Source organism: Anomaloglossus baeobatrachus, chromosome 5 (assembly GCF_048569485.1).
Source record: "Anomaloglossus baeobatrachus isolate aAnoBae1 chromosome 5, aAnoBae1.hap1, whole genome shotgun sequence".
Taxonomy (NCBI): Eukaryota; Metazoa; Chordata; class Amphibia; order Anura; family Aromobatidae; genus Anomaloglossus; species Anomaloglossus baeobatrachus.
In genome coordinates, this window is record NC_134357.1 from 579746945 (window position 1) to 579760346 (window position 13402).

The following is a 13402-nucleotide window of genomic DNA, read 5'->3' on the forward strand; positions in this document are numbered from 1 at the left end:
TGTGCGGCTCTGCAGGTGGAGGTAGGTGCAGGGTATTATATATCTAGTGTGCGGCTCTGCAGGTGGAGGTAGGTGCAGGGTATTATATATCTGTGTGCGGCTCTGCAGGTGGAGGTAGGTGCAGGGTATTATATATCTAGTGTGCGGCTCTGCAGGTGGAGGTAGGTGCAGGGTATTATATATCTAGTGTGCGGCTCTGCAGGTGGAGGTAGGTGCAGGGTATTATATATCTAGTGTGCGGCTCTGCAGGTGGAGGTAGGTGCAGGGTATTATATATCTAGTGTGCGGCTCTGCAGGTGGAGGTAGGTGCAGGGTATTATATATCTAGTGTGCGGCTCTGCAGGTGGAGGTAGGTGCAGGGTATTATATATCTAGTGTGCGGCTCTGCAGGTGGAGGTAGGTGCAGGGTATTATATATCTAGTGTGCGGCTCTGCAGGTGGAGGTAGGTGCAGGGTATTATATATCTAGTGTGCGGCTCTGCAGGTGGAGGTAGGTGCTGGGTATTATATATCTAGTGTGCGGCTCTGCAGGTGGAGGTAGGTGCAGGTTATTATATATCTAGTGTGCGGCTCTGCAGGTGGAGGTAGGTGCAGGGTATTATATATCTAGTGTGCGGCTCTGCAGGAGGAGGTAGGTGCAGGTTATTATATATCTAGTGTGCGGCTCTGCAGGTGGAGGTAGGTGCAGGTTATTATATATCTAGTGTGCGGCTCTGCAGGTGGAGGTAGGTGCAGGGTATTATATATCTAGTGCGCGGCTCTGCAGGTGGAGGTAGGTGCAGGGTATTATATATCTAGTGTGCGGCTCTGCAGGTGGAGGTAGGTGCAGGGTATTATATATCTAGTGTGCGGCTCTGCAGGTGGAGGTAGGTGCAGGGTATTATATATCTAGTGTGCGGCTCTGCAGGTGGAGGTAGGTGCAGGTTATTATATATCTAGTGTGCGGCTCTGCAGGTGGAGGTAGGTGCAGGGTATTATATATCTAGTGTGCGGCTCTGCAGGTGGAGGTAGGTGCAGGGTATTATATATCTGTGTGCGGCTCTGCAGGTGGAGGTAGGTGCAGGTTATTATATATCTAGTGTGCGGCTCTGCAGGTGGAGGTAGGTGCAGGGTATTATATATCTAGTGTGCGGCTCTGCAGGAGGAGGTAGGTGCAGGGTATTATATATCTAGTGTGCGGCTCTGCAGGTGGAGGTAGGTGCAGGGTATTATATATCTGTGTGCGGCTCTGCAGGTGGAGGTAGGTGCAGGTTATTATATATCTAGTGTGCGGCTCTGCAGGTGGAGGTAGGTGCAGGGTATTATATATCTAGTGTGCGGCTCTGCAGGTGGAGGTAGGTGCAGGTTATTATATATCTAGTGTGCGGCTCTGCAGGTGGAGGTAGGTGCAGGGTATTATATATCTAGTGTGCGGCTCTGCAGGAGGAGGTAGGTGCAGGGTATTATATATCTAGTGTGCGGCTCTGCAGGTGGAGGTAGGTGCAGGGTATTATATATCTGTGTGCGGCTCTGCAGGTGGAGGTAGGTGCAGGTTATTATATATCTAGTGTGCGGCTCTGCAGGTGGAGGTAGGTGCAGGGTATTATATATCTAGTGTGCGGCTCTGCAGGTGGAGGTAGGTGCAGGTTATTATATATCTAGTGTGCGGCTCTGCAGGAGGAGGTAGGTGCAGGGTATTATATATCTAGTGTGCGGCTCTGCAGGTGGAGGTAGGTGCAGGGTATTATATATCTAGTGTGCGGCTCTGCAGGTGGAGGTAGGTGCAGGGTATTATATATCTAGTGTGCGGCTCTGCAGGTGGAGGTAGGTGCAGGGTATTATATATCTAGTGTGCGGCTCTGCAGGTGGAGGTAGGTGCAGGGTATTATATATCTAGTGTGTGGCTCTGCAGGTGGAGGTGTGTGGAGATTCCCCATTACTGGGCTCAGGCTCCATACACATTAGATGCTGGGAGAGAACAATCGCTCTATAGAAGAGAATTCTCCTGATTGCCCCGTGAAGGATGGATATGGACAGGGACAAGATGGCGGAGAGGATATTACACCTCACCCTAGAGATCCTCTTCCGGCTTACTGGAGAGGTGAGAGATTCTGATGACGTCACATTACATCATTCTTATCTATGGGAATAACAGATGGACAGAACTGTAGAGGTGAGGACTCTGGAAATGTCTGGAGTGAGATTTATTACTGTGTCTCTCCATAACCAGGATTACACAGTAGTGAAGAAGACCTCTAGTGAGCGCTGTCAGGCCCCTGTGTCTGAGGGATGGGGAAGACCCCTGAGCCCAATCACGGGGCCTCCACCTCACCCCCCGATATATGAGGACATCAATGACCAGAAGATCCTAGAACTCACCTACAAGATGATTGAGCTGCTGACTGGAGAGGTGACACTGCTGGGAATGCTGGGACATTATACAGTAACGCTATGAAGGGATCGGGGGGTGACGGTATCATTGTATGTGTCAGGTGCCTATAAGGTGTCAGGACGTCACCGTCTATTTCTCCATGGAGGAGTGGGAGTATTTAGAAGGACACAAAGATCTGTACAAGGACGTCATGATGGAGGTTCCCCAGCCCCTCACATCACCAGGTAATAGACAGGACTAAATACACACGGCCTATAATTATCTGTATGTAAGGAATGAATTCAGTCCCTGTATGTGTCTCCTCCAGTTCTATCCAGTAAGAGGACAACACCAGAGAAATGTCCCCGTCCTCTTCTCCCACAGGACTGTAAACAAGAAGATCCCGATGTTCCTCAGGATCATCAGGTAGGTGGAGAGAAGGTGCCATGAAATCTCCCTATGATGTGTAGACGGCTGTGAAGGTCTTGTGCTCAGTCTTGTTTTATCCTCCAGTATTATATGTGTTATACTTGTGTAATGAGAGCGGTGGAGATGGCAGGATTAGAGCTGATCATAGATGGGACTTCTCCATCTGTCTGTGACTTTTACAATATTTGTTTCAGGGGGAAGATCTGCCCCATATTAATACTACAGAGACATATGTGAGGGGTGATGAGCGGAGTAAAGTGGAGATTCCTACAGATAATCGCCCAGGTGAGTAGTGACCACTAAATGCAGAGAAGTCACAGATTCTTCTCAGTCCCCGGCTGTGGCTGCTTTATCAGGGTTGTAGTCCGGCCATAGGAAATGGTCACCATTCTGCTGCTAGACCACCACATGCTCCTCTACCCAAAACTATCCTCATTATTTTGGGCATTGACACCCTTCTGTTGGAGTGAGATCTGTCAGATCTTACAGGTAGGATCCACCCTATCACCTGAAATTAGAAGATGTTGATGTGTCGCCCAGGGTTATGGGGTACTCTGCTCCGGGCAGTGTATGTCTGGGGAATGTCACTTTGGTGGCCGTTGCCCGGTCCCGTGCCCTGATTGCTTTTTGAAATGAGGAATATTTACAGAAGATTTTAATAATGTTCACTCATGACTCCACTTGCGGTGTTGCGGCTATGTAGATGGAGTTGCCGCTGCACAATGTCCACTACTGGGGCTGGTGTTAATGGCAGCCTGGATGTTAGGCCTTCCGCAAGCAGGGCCGGGCCCCAGAGGGTAGGTGATGTGAGGGGTGTCGGAAGAAGGTACTTTACACAAAGGGTTTAGTGCAACTGGTTCTTTACTCACTTTCTGGTGGTAACTGGTCACCCGAGGCCAGCTGGTTTCAACTTCAGGTCCCCTTAGTGCCAGTTTAGTAATCTGGTGGCTTCTTCCCCTGCACCTATCTCTGGTTGGTGGGTCCCCGTGGCGTAGAGCAGCTGGGGGTCCCCTTCTGGTGATCTTCCACTGCAGTCCGTATGACGGTAGCGTTAACCCTGTGGGGTTGGAGTCTCTGGTCCTGTCCACGGTTCTCCCTTTGCTACTGTGTCCTGGACGTCAAAGTCAGTGAGGTCCTTGATGGTTCCCTCACTGTGCAGGTGTATAGTTCCAGGGGTACTTCACCGGCAATTAAGCGACTGGACCCTCAGGTTACTGTTTACTCCTGGTCAGTGCGTCTGCTCCCTTCCACCGTCTCCTCTCAGTCTCTCTCTCACTCTGACTCCCACCTGGTCAACTAGTGAACTGGACTGCCTCCACCTCTAGGCGGCCATCCATTGGTCCCACCCTAGCCTTGTACTATTCTATGGGGAATATTGGGGAAAACTGGGATTACCTGAAGTGTTTGTGTGTTACCGACACTGGTCTTCTGGGTCCCTAGGAGATAGGCCCTGCATCCCGTTGGGGATGCAGTACCTTGTAGTTCCCTGATGGCTTCAGGGGCACTACTTTTACCCCTTGGTTAATTCCAGAACGTCCTCGGGCTGCAAGTGAAACTGGATACATTTTCTAATTTTTGCATAATAACAACATAACAGGTCTTCCCACGCAGGGGAGGTTCAAGCTTTAACGTTGCTTTATCTGGAGTACCCCTTCCCTTATACCCACCACCCAAAGGTTCTGTTTCCCAAAACCCTTGCAGGAGTTTAGTCACTGCATTTCTCTGATGACTAGGTCTCAGCCTACTCCACCGCAGACCTTTCCTCCAATCTGCCTCTCCATAGTGGCAGTGCTGGTTAGGGTCCATTGGTAGGGTGTACTCTGGTAGTACACAACTGGTGTAACTATTTACAGGAAACGTTTTTGGCTGCCGCCAGTCCTGCAGCCTGGGTCCATTTTTATCAAATCAAACTGGTAGAATGCAACATTTTAAAGTTTTATCTTCTATTATCCATTTTTATCAAAACATCTTAAATCAGCTAAATCAACATTATTTACATTTCATATTTAACTTTATGTACATCTTGTTTTAAACACCTCATTTTCTGTACCTGAGTGGAGGTTGACCTAGGTTGCTACGGGTAGACCTACGTAACCCTGGGGTGTGAACTTGTCTTTGTGGTGCACTAGTATCTGGTGTCTGTGTCAATCTAGTGTCTCTAAGTGAACTAAGGGGTACTTTGCACACTGCAACATCACTAGCCGATGCTATCGGTGCCGAGCGCGATAGTACCCGACCCCATCGCACATGCGATATCTGGTGATAGCTGCCGTTGCGAACATTATCGCTACGGCAGCTTCACATGCACTTACCTGCCCTGCGACGTCGCTCTGGCCGGCGACCCGCCTCCTTCCTAAGGGGCGGGTCGTGCGGCGTCATAGCGACGTCACACGGCAGGCGGCCAATAGAAGCGGAGGGGCGGAGATGAGCGGGACGTAAACATCCCGCCCACCTTCCTTTTGCATAGCCGGCGGGACGCAGGTAAGGAGATGTTCCTCGCTCCTGCGGCTTCACACACAGCGATGTGTGCTGCCGCAGGAACGAGGACCAACATCGTAACATCGGTCGTCCCGAAATTATGAAAATGACTAACGCTACACAGATCACCGATTTACGACACTTTTGCGATCGTAAATCGGCGCATCTAGGCTTTACGCGTTGCGACATCGTTACTGGCGCTGGATGTGCGTCACTTTCGATTTGACCCCGACGATATTGCAGGTGCGATGTCGCAACGTACAAAGTACCCCTAAGTGTTTGTCTGACACTTCTCAATCTTCCAGTGTGATTGACAGATGTGCTATTTGAAGGCTCCTCTGGTGTTAAAATAGCAGATAGTTCTTCTGGAGCTGGGATTACTTCTTCTTGAATGATGTCTTCCACTGGTTGTGGGAATATAATCATTGGTACAATTATGGCTCCATTGTATTGAGGCCAGTTTTCAGGAAAGACACGCAATACTTGGAGAATCACCTTTTCTTTCTGATCTGGTACTTCAGGTATACTGGAAATCACTTCTTGAGGTTTTAATTGTTCTGGACGTTTCTTCAAATGATCTTTTGATAATGTAGATGTAGTTTTCCCTTGATCTTTGGTAATTACACAAGCTTTCTTGTTGTTTGTATTAGAATGTAACACAGTGTAGAGTTTTGCTTCCCACTGATCATCACGTTTGTGTGCTCTTCTCTTCTTTTTCAGAACTATTTCTCCAGGGGTTAGTGGATCAGCTTTTGCTTTCTTGTTATAGTCCTTTTCTTGTCTTTCTTGACTCTGGTTCAAGCTCCTCTCAACGCATTCTTGTATTCTTTTGTACTGCGCTTGGCGATTTGGTATTCCAGTTTCTGATGGATCAACCTCTGGCATGATAACTTCCATTTCAAGGTTAACTGGTAATCTTCCAGGTCTTGCGCGCATGAAGTAAGCTGGCGTAAAGTTTGTTGAACTTAGTGGATATCTACAATAACATCCCAGTAAGTCAGGTAGCTTCTCTGGCCACATATTTTTTTCCTCTAGTGGTAAGAGTCTTCAGCAAGCCAATAACAATCTGGTTCATTCTTTCACACATGCCATTGGTTTGTGCATTGTATTGAGTGGTGCAAATCTTCTTGCACCGTTATAAGTTGCAGAATTCCTGGAATATCTCTGGTTCGAATGCAGGTCCTTGGTCTGTCAATACCTGTTCTGGGTATCCATAGGCTCTGAAAAAATTAGCTTGAAAGGGTTTTGCTGCAGTCTTTGCTGTTAAGTCTTTTACTGGGACGATCACTAAGAACCTGGAGTAATGGTCCACCATTGTGAGTGCGTAGGTGTAGCCTTTTCTACTGGGTGTTAGTTTTACATGATCCAGGGTCGCAAGCTCCAATGGCTGTTTGGTAACAATGGGCTGCAGTGGTGTTCTTTGAAGGTCGCAATCCTTCCTTCTCAAAGTACAGGGTCCACAGTTCCTGCACCATTTTTCTATGGAGGGTCTCATCCCAATCCAGTAGAACCTGTCTCGCAGCAATGCTTCCAATTTCTTCCAGCCAAAACATCCCGCTCGATCATGGTAGGCTTCCAGCACCATCTGGATGTGGCTTTTGGGGATTACCACTTGACGTACTCTTTCATGAGTTTTAGGGTTGGTAACACTTCTGCATAGCAGGGCTGTGGAGTCAGTAAGTCAAACCTTTGACTCCGACTCCTCGATTTCCCTTGCACCGACCCCCGACTCCGACTCCTACATATATTGCCTATAGTTGGGGGAAAAATTTATTGTAGTACATTAACATGTGTATGTGAACATCAGACATTTAATCATTTTTATGATACAATAATCAAGATATTTGGATAGAACATAAAATATATTTATTGGAATACAACTTTAGAACACAAACTGTAATAAATTGTAAATACACTATGTAATATACAGTAGATTACATATATGTCTTGTGTGTGTATATATAATATTGTATTACATATTTACAATGTATTAAGTTTTTTGTGTTCTAAAGTTGTATCCAATAAATATATTTTATGTTCTATCTAAATATCTTGATTATTGTATCAAAACAATTATTAAATGTTTGATGTCCACATTGTACTACAATACATTTTTCACTTAAATATAAGCATTATACTAAATGTTATTATTTAGTATGTTTTTGTTGAAAACTGTTTTTTTTGCCACTTACATAGTGCATTACATAGTGTTATAGTATATTACATAGTGCATTACATAGTGTTATATATAACACTATGTAAGTGGCAAAAAAACAGTTTTCAACAAAAGCATACTAAATAATAACATTTGTGCAGTCCATGAATTTGTTGTAAGAAATAGAATTGCCTCCATCAGATCCTCCTTCACAGATGACCTCAAATCTGACCTAATAATGTTAAGGCTGGAGAACAACCTCTCTACAGTAACTTGAGTTGAAAGCAAAGCCGTAACCACATGGGCAATATCTCTAACAATTTCTGGGTATAAAGGAATTGCCTCATGCACAGTCAGTTTTGATGATTGGTTGAATGTTTCTATTTCTTTGAGAGCAAGTGAAAAATTTTACTGAAATCTGGTCAATCTGCTGCTATAGGAGACGGAGTGAAAACTTTTTCCTTGCGGCAACGCTTTGCCTGCTCCATGTCATCCAAATACTTGTCAAAGTTAAACTCCTCATCTGATGAGGATGAAGATATGGCAGCAGTAGCACTGTCAGGCCCCAAGTCCTCTTGCACCTGGCAGTCCTGTAGCCGCTCATCCTAACTGCTACCTCAGTCAGAGCTTATTTTTATTTAGTAAGCTGTTGATCATCAAGCAGTATACGATGACTTGGGTGCACATAAACAGCTGCCAGAAGAATTCTTATTCCAATAGCTGTGTCTCTCTCCGTTTCATTGAAGTAGAAATGCCATCTGCGATTAAACCTCCTCTTTGAGACCGGCAAAATAGCAAGTTCTTCCACTCCCTTATAAAAATGCCAGGAGTTAAATCCTCATCTTGTAATTTTTTAGTCACGGTAAATGGGTGATTAAGGAATTCCTTCAATTCAGCCACCTGTGTCCATTGACCTTCATTTAATGTTACTTGAGGGTTCACCATATCTATAAGAAACGATTTTAGTTCAAGCAATCGCTCCGTCATTAAATTAGTGCTGCCTCACCGAGTGGTTTGATCAACAATTGCCCCTTTCCCAGCACGTCTCTTCATGATGGAATCAATTTTGGGGGTTCTGGCGGCAAAAAAACAACTTCCTCACTTTTCCAATTAATTTCCAGCATGTCCGCCCAGTTTCACAAATCCGGCTTTTCACCGGTTTGGCGGATGCGGCGCACTCCAGTACAGTATGATACAGTACAGTTTCAGCGCCGCAACTTCCGGGTCACATGCTTCGATCACATGACAGCATGTGACCGGCGTTTGTCACGCTGCCACTGTACTGTATACTCTGTACTGGAGTGCGCCGCATCCGCCAAACCGGCGAAAAGCCGGATGTGGGAAACCGGGGTCCCTCTTGCAGACTCTCTTATTGCCAGCTGCAGCGTGTGCACAACACAGCGCATGTGATGAATATGAAAGTGTTTTGAAGCAGCTTCAACAAGATCATCTAATCCTAAAGTATAATTTTGCTGTTCTTCTTTTGTAATATCTGTTTGTTCCTCAGTTACATGAACAGCACTGTGGCCTTCCATCTCACACATACTGAATCCTAAATGTTCTTCTAGCTGTTGTTCATTACTCTCATTCATAAGTTTAATTGTACTTATCAAGTTTGAAGCATTGTCCATTACAATAGCAAGAACCTGTTCTTTTGAGTTCGTAATCTTGCAGAACTTTTTCCACTAAAGTCGGTGTCACACGCTAAGATATATATCGGGCGATTTGTCGTCGAGGTCACGGATTCCGTGACGCACATCCGGCATCGTTAGAAATATCGTAGCCTGTGACAGCTAGGAGCAACTGTTAACGAGCAAAAATACTCACCTTATCGTTGCTCGTTGACACGTCATTCATTTTCATAATATTGGTCACATTCCTTGATGCAGGTTGTTCGTCGTTCCTGAGGCAGCACACATCGCTCCGTGTGATACCCCGGGAACGACGAACACAGCTTACCTGAGTCCCGCCGGCAATGCGAAAGGAAGGAGGTGGGCGGGATGTTACGTCCCACTCATCTTCGCCCCTCCGCTTCTATTGGGCGGCCTCTGTCACGTCGCTGTGACGACGAACGTCCCTCCCCCTTCAGGAAGTGGATGTTTGCCACCCACAGCAAGGTCGTTTGGAAGGTAAGTACGTGCGACGAGGGTTACCGACTTTGTGCGACACGGGCAACAAATTGCCCGTGACGCACAAACGATGGGGGTGGGTGCGATCGCACATGCGATTGCACGATAAATTGACGCGTGTAACGGGGCCTTAAGGCCTGGAGAAACTGGTGATGAGCTTTAGTATCTTTTACTGCCAGTGTCTTGCTAACAATTTCTTTCTTGTTACAAGCATATCGAACATTGATGGCAAAATAATTCAGTGAAATGCAGTGACTCCGGGCATCCCAGCAAAGGCAATGGGTTTCAAGATGGGACATTCAGAAACAGCGTTTTGTGAGGATCCTCACAAAGAATGAGCTGTCAGTTTGTGTGGCCTTTTTCTAATCTGCTTTTGCTATTGAAAGCATTATTTATGAGCTCAAAAACCTTTCAGGTGATGCAGTTTTTTAAAAAGCTGATCTGCTTTTGCAGCTGATGAACGTATCCTCAAAAAACGCAGCAAAAACTCTGTGTGTGAATTTAGCCTTAGATCAGGAATAGAACAGCCATTTATAGGACATTTCATAACTTTCCAAAATTCCTATGAAAAAATATTCAGCACATTCTGCATTGCACTACTGTCCCCAATTTATTATATATTTTAGGAGTCGGTGCATTTTTTACCGACTCCGACTCCACCAAAATGAGCTCCGACTCCGACACCACAGCCCTGCTGCATAGTTTACCTCGGTGGATGCACAGCCTGCTTCTTTCTTTCCACAGTTGCTGAGCTTCAAGTGGGAGTCATAAGTAGCATGAACCTGGTTCGATGATCAGTTCTTTGATCAATTTCAGTGCAGGATCACCATCCTGGGTTTCCTTCCATCCGTGATGAGGTAATGGATTTAATGCTGCCTCTTGATGCTTGTTACAGGATTGCTGGTATTGAGAGGCACTAGGGCGGTGGAAAGCTGGCAATTCAATCTCTTTTAGCTCTTCCACATCTCCTCCCTCCTCTGGTAAGTGAGGCATCCTGGACAATGCATCTGCATTGGCATTTTTGTGACCAGCCCGATACATGATGGTGAAATCATAGTTTTCTAGTCGAGCCACCCAATGATGCTCCAGTGCACCCATTTTTGCTGTATCCAGGTGGGTCAGATGGTTGTTATCCGTTTAGACCAGAGGTCTCAAACTCGGCTGGGTGTATGGGCCGCACAGAAGAAAAAAAAATAATTTGGGGGGCCGCATTCTTTGCAGGACAAAGTGACATTTTTATTGGTACCATATATTTTGTTTACACACCTGTGGATCACTGATTTTGAACTTTTTTCACTTGTTTATGATAACAAATGTGCACATTCTTTGTATATGTATGTATGTATATATATATATATATATATATATATCTCCAAAGGAGAAAGAAAGTCGCACTCCAGATGATCACTTCGTCTTTATTGCAGTGGAAACATGAGGGTACAAGCGGTGGGGAGGGTGAGACAAGCCATACAACGCCGGACGCCGGCGTGCTGTTTCGCTAGGACTTAGCTTCCACGGGTCCAGTGCCTGGAGTGCGACTTTCTTTCTCCTTTGGATTTATCTTGGTCTTCACCGCAAGTCTGCACCATGATCCCCTCCATGGCTCAGTAGGGCTCAAGTAGCTGAACGTGTAGTAACACGCGGAGTAGGTGGTGCACCGGGACTCTTACCTCTATCATATATATATATATATATATATATATATATATATATATATATATATATATATATATATATATATATATATATATATATATATATATATATATATATATATATATATATATATATATATATATATATATATATATATATATATATATATATATATATATATATATATATATATATATATATATATATATATATATATATATATATATATATATAAAAATGTCATGCATTATTTTGAGGTTTTTGGGGTTTTTTTTTACATTTTATCCCTTTTTTGTAACTAATAGTGTTACAATTAGCACTATATAGAAATTTTGGCCAACATCTTTTAGTAATGTTCCCCATCTTGTTAATAATGTGCCCATCCTTGTGCCCTTGTGGTACTGTGCCCCATCCTAGTCCTCATCCTACAGTAATGTGCTCATCCTTCTTGTAGTAATGTGTCTCATTCTTGTCCCCATCCTATGGAAATGTGCCCCATCCTTGTCCCCATCTTATCGTAATGTGCCCATGCTGTAGTAATGTGTCCATCCTTGTCGCCATCCTGTAGTAATATCCCCAACCTATAGTAATGTGCCCATCCTTGTCCCCATCTTATAGTAATGTTCCCCATCCTTGTCCCCTTGTAGCAATCTCCCTATCCTGTAGTACTGTCCCCATCCTATAGTTGTCCCATTCTATAGTAATGTGCCCACCTTGTCCCCATCCTATAGTAATGTCCCCATCCTATAGTAATGTCCCTATCCTATAGTAATGTCCCTAGCCTTATCCCTATCCTATAGTAATGTTTCCCATCCTTGTCCCCTTGTAGTAATGTCCCTATCCTGTAGTACTGTGCCCATCCTAGTCCCTATTCTACAGTAATGTCCCCAACCAATAGTATTGTGGCCATCATTGTAATGTCCCCATTTTATAGTAATGTGCCCACCTTGTCCCTTCCTGTAGTAATGTGCCCACCTTGTCCCCAAACTATAGTAATGTGGCGGCGGCTGAAAGGGGGCAGTGGCGCTATAACTTACCGATTGCTCTCTTCAGCTTCCACAGACACCGGAGGGAAGCTAACGGGAGCGGTCTCCGGCCCCAGATCCACAGTGATTGGAGAGATCGGTCACAACGCTGGTCTCTCCAATCAGAGCTGGGGGCGGGTGAAACCGAGGTCACCCAGCTCTAGCCAATAATCAGTGCTACAGCTCCACTGATCATGGCTGGATTTCAATGTTTTAGCCACTTTCAATGGCTGAAACATTACAGTGGCTGTGATTGGCTGAGCGGCGTTCGTCAGCCAATCACAGCCTCTGTATGTCCGGGGAGGAGACACCACCCCTCCTGAGGTCAGGCAGAGATCCCCTCCTCCCCGAATCTAAGGTATTTGCAAAGCGATCGTAGCCACCGGGGCTCCGGGGCCGCGATCTCGCCATGACGTACTGGGTACGTCATGGGTCCTTAAGTACCAGGGAGCCATGATGTACCCAATACGTCATAGGTCACTAAGTGGTTAATGTGCCGTCCTTCACATACACACAAACCCCCCCCCCCCCACCGTTCTCACCTGTCCCGCGTTCCCTCGGCTGCCTAGCTCTCTGCTTCTTGCTGTCTGCAGGCCAGTGCCCCCGGTAACTATCGCAGCCGGTGCAGGAGCCGCAGCCCCCATCAGCGATTTATGTCAGATGAATGTTTAGCCGGCGCTGCGCGCGCAGAGTCAGGCTCTCCATGCACAATGTTTCCAATGCAGCTTTGGAGGAATAATTGTGCACAGAGCGCTGGATTCAGAGCACAGCGCCGGCAAAACATTCATCTGACAAAGCGCAGACAGTGGCCCCTGCACCGGCCGCGATAGTCACCAGGGGCACGGGCCTGGAAGCTGCACGAAGTTGCCTGAGGGACCGCATGCGGCCCACGGCCGCGTGTTTGAGACTTCTGGTTTAGACGATGAATTCGCTGGCTGCCAGATAGTGCTTGAACCGCTCTGTGACAACCCAGACCGATGCTAGGAACTCCAACTTGAAGGAGCTGTAATTTTCAAGGTTCCTCTCTGTAGGACGGAGCTTCCTACTGGCGTAGGCAATCACACTTTCTTTACCATCTTGCACTTGAGATAGCACAGCTCCAAGTCCCACGTTACTGGCATCGATACTACAGCACAAAGGGTAGATTGTAGTCAGGATACGCCAGAATCTCGTCACCAGT

At 46.0% G+C, this 13402-nt stretch overlaps 1 protein-coding gene across 1 annotated transcript in view; it reads right to left on the bottom strand.

The window, feature by feature from the left end:
• LOC142312448 (uncharacterized) overlaps nt 1-13402 on the bottom strand; it is a 131662-nt gene that overhangs the window by 41150 nt on the left and 77110 nt on the right. The gene's annotated exons all lie outside the window — the stretch shown is intronic.